Here is an 8,862-nt window from a genome sequence, read left to right on the forward strand (position 1 = left end):
TGGACCCTTGTAACTAAGATTAGTTTTGTTCCAGTAAGACAATCTATGCTGTCAGGGTAAGATATTCTGGTTGGTTTGTTTCTACATGGGAGAAGGGTAAAGTGTCAGGAAGACATTTGTGCCAGTGAGACTTCTTTGCGAACTTTTAAGCTGCAGAAGTTTAGAAGTAGCTCTTAAGCAAGACTTCCTTTGAATCCATTAGCTCCACAAAGCTAACTCAGTTGATTAGTGAGTACTTGAAAAGGCATCACCTTTGGACTTAGCTATAAAGACTTCAAAATATGATCAAATTTAAAATGAAAACAACAAAATAGTCATTGACAAAAATTGCAAATGTGAGCAATCGACCAAACAATGTAAGTTTTTCCCACTATACACAGAAATTTAGAGAAATAAGATCAATAGCATTTTAGGAACAATAAGGGCTCCTTGTTACAAATAGGCAACCAAGGATATATGCCTGTATAAAGATTGCATCATTAACTACTTAAATTTAGAGGATACTACATGCTTCAGCAGCAGGCCTAACCAAATGACAACAATACAGAGATTAACATGGCACTTGCAGAAGGATGATAAAAAAGTTCGTGAACTATTCCATATTTTTCATTCTTCAAATGAAAGAAATGAAAAGCAGTTATTAAAAAGTTGATTACAAAAATACAAGTGTAACAATACATGTAATTCATAGAATTAAAGGTTAGTTTGACATCAGTGTATTAAATCTTCACTTTACAAAGGCTCTTACATAGCATAACCTTTACAAAACTTGAAATTAGATAATATTATCATCTTATCCCAAAGAAATAAAATACTATAAGGACCTAGGAAAAAAGGAATCTTAACTTTTTCTATATGGAATGTAATCTGAAAGGAGACATTTATTAATGAACCTATATATTATAAAAATGTAGACTTTAAAGTATTATATCTAGAAGATAATGAAATAGATTATGGACTTTATACAAACTTTGATATACTTTTTTTCAGACAAGCACCAGGAATAACTTTAGTTTCTATACTATTCATTTCAACAGATAATGTAAAATTAAAAAAAAAAAACACAAACTCTGCAGAAATCATTATAGATGCTTACAAAGAACTCTTGAATACATTTTGACATCAAAGTGAGGCAATTCACATGGAAGAATACCATGGAATCCATGAATTTTTAAATTAAGATATTGCTGTTGCTTTTTATTATGAAAATATTTTGTAGGGACACAAAAGATGGAATGGCACTTTTGAAATTTAAGAAATTAACCAAACCATTACTACGTAGGAGAATAATTTGTACAGCCTTCCATAACTTCAAAGAGGTAGTGATACATACTTATCCTTTTGGCAATATCAAATGCAGTTTCTTCCAAGTTGTTCTTCAGACCCGGTTTGAAATAATGGTTCAACAGAAGGAGATACAGCATATCCTTGCTATTTCTATTCCCAGCAGCAAGATGCAAGGGGGTCAAGAGGCCTTTAGTTTGGAGATTGGTATCTGCATCATGATGAATTAAGAAAGAATCCATTCTGGTATTAATCCATATATAAGTACTATGCAGGGGTGCCAAACCATTCACAGTTATTGCATGAATATCTGCCTTGACCTACCAACTCATGGACAATGTCTACATGTCCACTCTAGGCTTCCTGATGATGAGGGGTATACTTATCCTCATCCCTGGTATTCATATGAGTGGCCTTTTTGAAAAGTATTCTCTGCACTGCAGTAAGCCCAAAGAAGAAATTTGCTTGCATTCTTCTCCATTATTTTCTTGCAATTGATACCATTCCTCACGTTTTCATCTAGTTGATGGTCTTCATCAGAATTGCCTAACAAGAGACATTGAGTACCAGTGGGAATGAGGTGTCCATGTATTTCCTGAATAGTTCACGTTGGTTGAACTGGTCAGAAAAATCTGGTGAATTTCCTGCATGTTTTTTCACCATGATTTATTTTCTGTTTTTTCATTTTTACTATTTTAAATTATTCTAACTGGAGAGTAGGGAATTGATAGAGAGCAGAGGAAAGACTTTCCTCTGAAAATGAGGACCAGTGGTATCTTCATGTGCAGCTTATTCTAGGCATGAGAAAATAGGAAACAATGCCTTCTATGTAAATGATTTGGGAAATACAATGATATAGTGTAAGAGAACTTACTATTCAATATATGAGCTTTAAGAGCTTTCTAATACATCCATTATTTATTGGTATTCAACATTAGAAAAAAATGTATAATGCAGTAGTAAAATAGAAGTCCTTTGCATGACTACTTAAATGCTTTGTTTTTCTTTTTTTTTTATTGTGAAAATACTGTACAGAGGGTTTACAATTACATGGGAAGATAGTGATAACATTTCTTATCAAGCATTGTAGCCTCATCCTTTGTTTACATTTCCCATCCCTTCCCAGTCTCCCCTAGTCTCCCTACCCAATCCTTCCCCCCCCCCAACTAAAGTTGCAAAGTTCATTTTCGACGTGACAACATGTACTTCTCATTGTGGCAACAGGTCCACTTGTATCCTTATTTAAATGACTTGTTTTTCCCCTCTCCCTCCACAAATGATACTGACATCAAATACAGTGAAAGCAGGGGTTATACTATGGGGAGGGACATACAAAGCAACAAAGAAATAATCTTATAAATACGTTAAAAACAAATGCATGAAAGAAAAATAAACATTTAAATACATATCTTAGGGTTCATTTTCCTAACTTCACCTAATCTGAGCTTTTCTGCTTGACTCATACATATACTAGATATTGCAAATAAGGGAAACCATGGGACCTATGTTTCTTTGGGCTTGGATTACTTCACTTAATATAATTATTTCCAAGTCTTTCCATTTCCTACAAAATGGGGCAATGTCATTCTTCTGATGGAGGCATAGAATTCCATTGTGTATATATATCACATTTTCTTGATCCAATCATATAGTGAGGGGCATCTGGGTTGGTTCAATAACTTAGCTATGGTAAATAATGCTGCAATAAACATAGTTGTGCTGGTAGCTTTAGTGTGGTCTTGTTTGTAAACATTTGGGTAAATGCCCAAAAGTGGGATTGCTGGGTATCATAGGGGAGATCTATGTGGAGTCTTTTGAGGAACCTCCATACTATTTCCAAAGTGGTTGAACAAGTTTACACTCCCACAATCAATGAAATAAGGTTCCCTCCTGTCCACACCCCCTCCAGCATCTGTTGTTGTTAGAGTTCTTGATTTTTGCCATTCTAACTGGGGTGAGGTGGTATCTCAATGTTGTTTTGATTTGCATTTCTTTTATGGCTAGGGAGGTTGAGCATTTCTTCATGTGTCTATTGGCTATCCATCTTTCTTCTTCAGAGAAGTTTCTCTTTAAGTCTTTAGCCCACTTATTTATTGGGCATTTGTTTCTTTGAGGATTTGCTCTTGAGGGATTTAATTTTTTGAGTTCCAAGTATATTTTAGATATGAGACCCTTGTCCGTTGTATAGCTTGTGAAGATCTTCTCCCAATCCGTTGGCTTTCTATAGATCTTGCTGGCTATGTCCTTTGCCATGCAGAAGCTCTGCAACTTCATGCAATCCCATTCGTTCAATCTTTCTTTGATTTCTTGTGTTTCTGGGTCTCTATTAAGAAAATGTAGGCCTGCGCCAAAGAGATCTAGGGTTTCCCCTATTCCATCCTGTAATGTTTTCAGAGTGTCTGCTTTGACTCCGAGGTCTTTGATCCATTTGGAGTTGATTCTGGTGCAGGGTGGTAGATAAGGCTCTAGCTTTAGTTTTCTACAAGTAGTTAACCAATTTTTCCAGCACCAATTATTGAAGAGGCTGTCTTTCTTCCATTCTAATTTTTTAGTTGTCTTTTGAAATATTAGTTCGCTATAGGAGTGTAGGTTCATTTCTGGGTTCTCAATTCTATTCCATTGGTCCTGAGGTCTGTTCTTGTTCAAGTACCAAGCTGTTTTGATTACTATGGCTTTATAGTAGAGTTTGAAATTTGGTATTGATATTCCTTCAGCAGTGTTCTTTCCTTTGAAGAGCGTTTTTGCTATTTGGGGTCTTTTACTGTTCCATATGAATTTTTGGACTGCCACTCCTATTTCCTTCAAGAACAAGGTTGGAATTTTGATAGGTATCACATTGAATTTGTAGATAGCCTTGGAAAGTATTGCCATTTTCACGATGCTAATGTTTCCAATCCCGGAGCATGGGAGTTTTTGCCATTTTCTAAGTTCTGTTTTGATTAACTTTTTAAAGTTTTTAAAGTTTTCATCATAGAGATCCTTCACTTCTTTGGTTAGTTTATTAAGTCAATTTGAACAGGCAGAAAAATGCACTGCCTTACCCAGGGTTTTGTGATCCTCTTCCCAGGTTAGTTCATTGTTAGGCAGATCTCCTTTGAGTATCACAAAAGAGGGATATGACTTTTTCCTCATGTTTTGAGATGTTGCGATGAGGCTAGGTTCTGGGTTGAGTTGAGGCCTCTCAGCAAACAGTAGCTTTTCCCAGGGGCTGGTTTGTGAGAAACTCACAGCACTCAGCCTGGAGCCATTCTCAGAGTTTCTGTTTACTGAATTTCAATTGATTATCAAGGCTGCTAAAGGGAGGAGCAGCCTATGGCTCTGATTATCCAGTGAAGAAAGCCACTCCTGGGGCTGGTGCCCTAGCTGGGTGTTTTTCCCTGGGTGGAGCTGAGTCTGCCAGGTCAGTTACTTTCTTGTGACATGCTAAATGACTCTAGATTTCTTCCAAGGCCTGAGTTGGAGAGTGAGGATGTCAGGCTTCTACTCACGCTGAGTCTTGGTTCCTGGGTTGTCTCTGGTCTGCAAACTGCAGGTTGAAGATTTCTGTTCCTTGTCGGTTCTTGCTGGTGTTGAGTAGAATCTGCTCACCCACCCTGTCTGGCTCCTTCTTCCCAGACTCTCTGTGATTTAGGTATGGCGACTGAGGCCACTGCTGCCACTTTTGCTTCCGAGGCAGCGGCTGCTGGCAAGTGCTCAGAGCTTTCTCCTTGCCTGGATTTTCCCTCTCTGGCCTAACTCTCTGTCCTATGAAGGCATTCTTGATGTGATTCTCTGGCTTAGGACTATTCACTGCAACTCTAAAACTGCTTTCTATTTTAGAGCTTGTTTAGCTTCTATCTTCTCCTCTGCCATCTTCCAATTCCGTGTTTTTTTTACAGACATTTGTTTTCATCTAAAAAAGTAAGCCTGTCTATTGTCTTCTGTTGATTTTGATGATTGAAGATGCTTAATGACAAGTCAAAATGTGTTAGTAGTCCTTTGATATCAATTGTTTCATTTTTTCCTCTTGGAGAATATAATGATCAAAGCAATAGTTCAGAATCACCAATCAACAGTTCAGCATCAGGCTTCCAGTGCAAGTGGAATACTAGTAAGTAATCCTCGATACCATTTTCCACAAAGTTTTGTCATAGATACAATCAGCCTGCCTTCTCTAGCTGCTTTCGTAGCCTGCACCTATTCCTTCATTGTGCAGGAAAAGTGTGATTCAACTGATTTCAGTCAGATCTGTTCCTAGATTTATCAAGGAATTAGATTCTTTTTTTAAAAATTAGTTATAGGGCCTGAACTCTGGGCGCAGGCACCGTCCTTGAGATGTTCAAATCAAGGCAAGCACTCTACCACTTGAGCCACAGAACCACTTCTGGATGGTTCTGTTTATATGGTTCTGGTTTGGGAAATGGCAGAGAAGAAAGTGAAATGATGCAACCAAAAAAATGAAAGCAAAATAGATTAGGATAATTATGGAGCAACCATATTGTCTATGAGAATCATGAAAGAGAGAGAGGAAGAGAGATACCGATGTGCAATGACTTAGCTAGCCAGAAAATCCATGTTTCTGATGAATTTACAAAGCAAACAATTTTATTTTTTTATTTGATTAAAGAGATGAAATAGAGTTTATGTATTTACTTGAAATTAGTAAATATATTTTTAGTAGCCTACATAAAGAAACATACCTTTGACCAAATTACAGACAAGTATCTTAATCCTTGGCCTGGGAAGGTGACTCAGTGGTAGAGTGCATGCCTTGCAGCTTACTATAGTGTAGAGGCCACTTTCCAATAAGGCCACTCATATGAATACTAGGGATGAGGATGAGTATACCCCTCTTCATTGGGAAGCCGAGAGTGGACACTGAGACATTGTCCATGAATTTGTAGCTCATGGCAGATATGCACTCAATTACTGTGAATGGCTGGACACCCCTGCACAGTGCTTATATGTGGAACATATTGCAACAACACACACACACACACACACACACACATACACACATAAACACACACTTCATCAGATTTCTTCTTAAGTATTTTTGTGTATGGTCTTAAGAAGAAATTTACAGTACTAACGAGTTTCTGGCAGGACAATATAATCACTGCACATCTTGCTTCTATACTCTCAGTTTTAAATTATTAGCTGGGTATGTGCATTAGATAAGTATAGGAAAAAGTAGGAGCCACACGGGTGGCTCAGGTCTTTAATCCTAGCTAATCAGAAAGATGAAATCTGATAATTATGGTTTGAAACCAGACCAAGAAAAAAAAGTCCATTAGATTCTGGTTTGAAAGTAACCAGCAAAAGCTAGAAATGGAGCTCTGGTACAAGCAGTAAGATGCTAGCCTTGAGAAAACTAAAACAAAACAAAGAACAAATTCTGGTACAGAGTCAGGTCCTGAGTTCAAGCTCTAATATTAGTACTAAACTAATGAAGAAATGAATTAGCTAATTAATTACCTAAAATAAATTAAGTGGTCACGTGTGGAATGGCAGGTAAAATGTAACAATCATGGTGACTGGATTATGTATTATTTTGTAATAAGGCAAATTATCATTTGTCCTAATCACTAATATTGTATTTGAACAATAAACCCTGAATTTGGCATGTGTGTATATGTGTGTGTACATGTGCACACATGTGTGTTTATATGTGTGTGTGTGTTGTTGCAATGTTGGTTGCCAATAAGAACAGAGAGAGGCTGAAAAGAGCTATGTTGCAGTTTTTTTTTATTTAACAGTGTTCTGTCCTGTCATTTCAGTGGAACCACCCTTCTGTACATTTTACTTGTTAAATAATAACATCATCATAATTAAAACATTTACAAAATTAAGTTAGATATAAGAGATCATTTTCAGGTCTTAGTATATGTTAGGTAAAAAGAAACACATATAACTAGGTAATGAGTTATTGCTATAAGATGACTGTCAGTACAAAATATGTATTTGACCTCTTAAATTGGTCATACTTTTAAGATATACTCATGGAGTGATTTTGACTGACTTGACCAAACAGTTATTACTCTCTGGTTATTCCTGTGAAACTCAAGGTGGATATACTCTTTCCGGATTTCTGTTGAAAGTAACTTTCTTTGTAAGATCGTATCTATTCACACTAAGATAATCAACCCCATATTTTTTAGGTTTGAATATCCCATCATATTGACTGAAAATCAGTATTGTGGCTTTGCTTGTTAGATATATATTTCAAAAAAATCAACAAAAAAACATGTGTCACCTCCAGATTGTGGATGCATTTGTAGTTGTTTTTTACATACAAAAGTTTCTTCATTAATAGTTTTTTGTGGGAGTAACTATCACAACTTTAACAAATAATGTTTTTTGAATATCTTTTCCAATATAATATCCCAGAGCGAGTCTTGCTATTTCTGAAAACCCTTTAAATATTAGTATTATTTTGTTCATTGACTATACAGCTAAAGATATTTCTGAAACAAATATTGTTAAGAGCTGAAAATGTAAGTGGGCATATAGGCTTTTTTTTTGCATCATTTTATTAAAAGTCAGTTTTTTTCGAAACTAAAAGAAATAGAATAAAATAATGTAAGTGAATTGGGTAACATCCTTATAATTTTGTTTTCTATTAGCACTGTCTTTGAATGTATATGATACAGTTAAATTATTTTTTGTGTCACTGTGCTTCAGTTATTTTTATAATAATAGTTTATAATTGAATCTTCAGTATCATAACAAATTTTGAAAAATGTGGTAGTATTGATGTCTTTTGTTTGGGGGGAGGGAGTCTGGTAGTGGGGCCTGAACTCTGGGGGTTGTCCCTCAGCTCTTCAGCTCAAGGCTAGTGCTCAACCACTTGAGCCACACCGTCACTTCCGGCTTGTTTCTTTTTGTTTGTGTGATGCTGAGGAATCAAACCCAGGGCCTCATGCATGCAAATCTAGCGCTCTACCGCTGAGCCACCTTCCCAGCCCTTCACGTCTTTTTAAACCAATTGTATTCAGAAGTTGGAAAGTTTTTAATTCATGCTTAGGTCTTGGTGTCTATGATTTTTAACCTCTCGTTCCTAACATTAATGATAGGCCAGAGTGCATTGTTGGGTATAGGAAAGGTAAAATATTTATCTAGGGTCAAAGGTGATTTTTATAGCAGTCTTGCTTTAACTGCATTTTAAAGTAGTACCTTTCTCTCAAAATATTGGATATAAAAAGCAATCAAAATATTTAAAATGATAAACAATTTAGCTGAGCTACAATGTGGAAATGATTGGTCCATAAGACATGCAGTCTGTTTTCATCAGGAATTGGGGAGTTCATTCTTTCAGTAAGACTGTGTTAAACAGAGATAGGATCCAGGCAGTGCAGTGTTGAGTGAAGGGATAAAATATGATTTCAATTATTTTGAGCTAGAAATCATGAATCTTATACTTTAGCAGTTCATTTCACCAGGGAGGTATGCATTGATATGAACTTTGAGTTTTCATATTACAGTTCCCTATTTTCTAACAATGTTAAAGAGAAATATTATGAGTGTACACAATAATTCTGGGGAATTTTCCTATTATTTGTAGACTAAGTGCTGGTATTTTAGTCATAAAATAGAATG

The 8,862-nt window shown here is 36.1% G+C and overlaps 1 pseudogene; it reads left to right on the forward strand.

The window, feature by feature from the left end:
- Positions 1-507: 507 nt before the first annotated feature.
- Positions 508-607, forward strand: LOC138820325 (U6 spliceosomal RNA; annotated as a pseudogene).
- Positions 608-8,862: the final 8,255 nt, after the last annotated feature.

The sequence above is a fragment of the Dipodomys merriami genome, unplaced genomic scaffold, assembly GCF_024711535.1.
Source record: "Dipodomys merriami isolate MVZ:Mamm:240054 unplaced genomic scaffold, mDipMer1.0.p SCAF_86, whole genome shotgun sequence".
In the NCBI taxonomy this organism is placed as follows: domain Eukaryota; kingdom Metazoa; phylum Chordata; class Mammalia; order Rodentia; family Heteromyidae; genus Dipodomys; species Dipodomys merriami.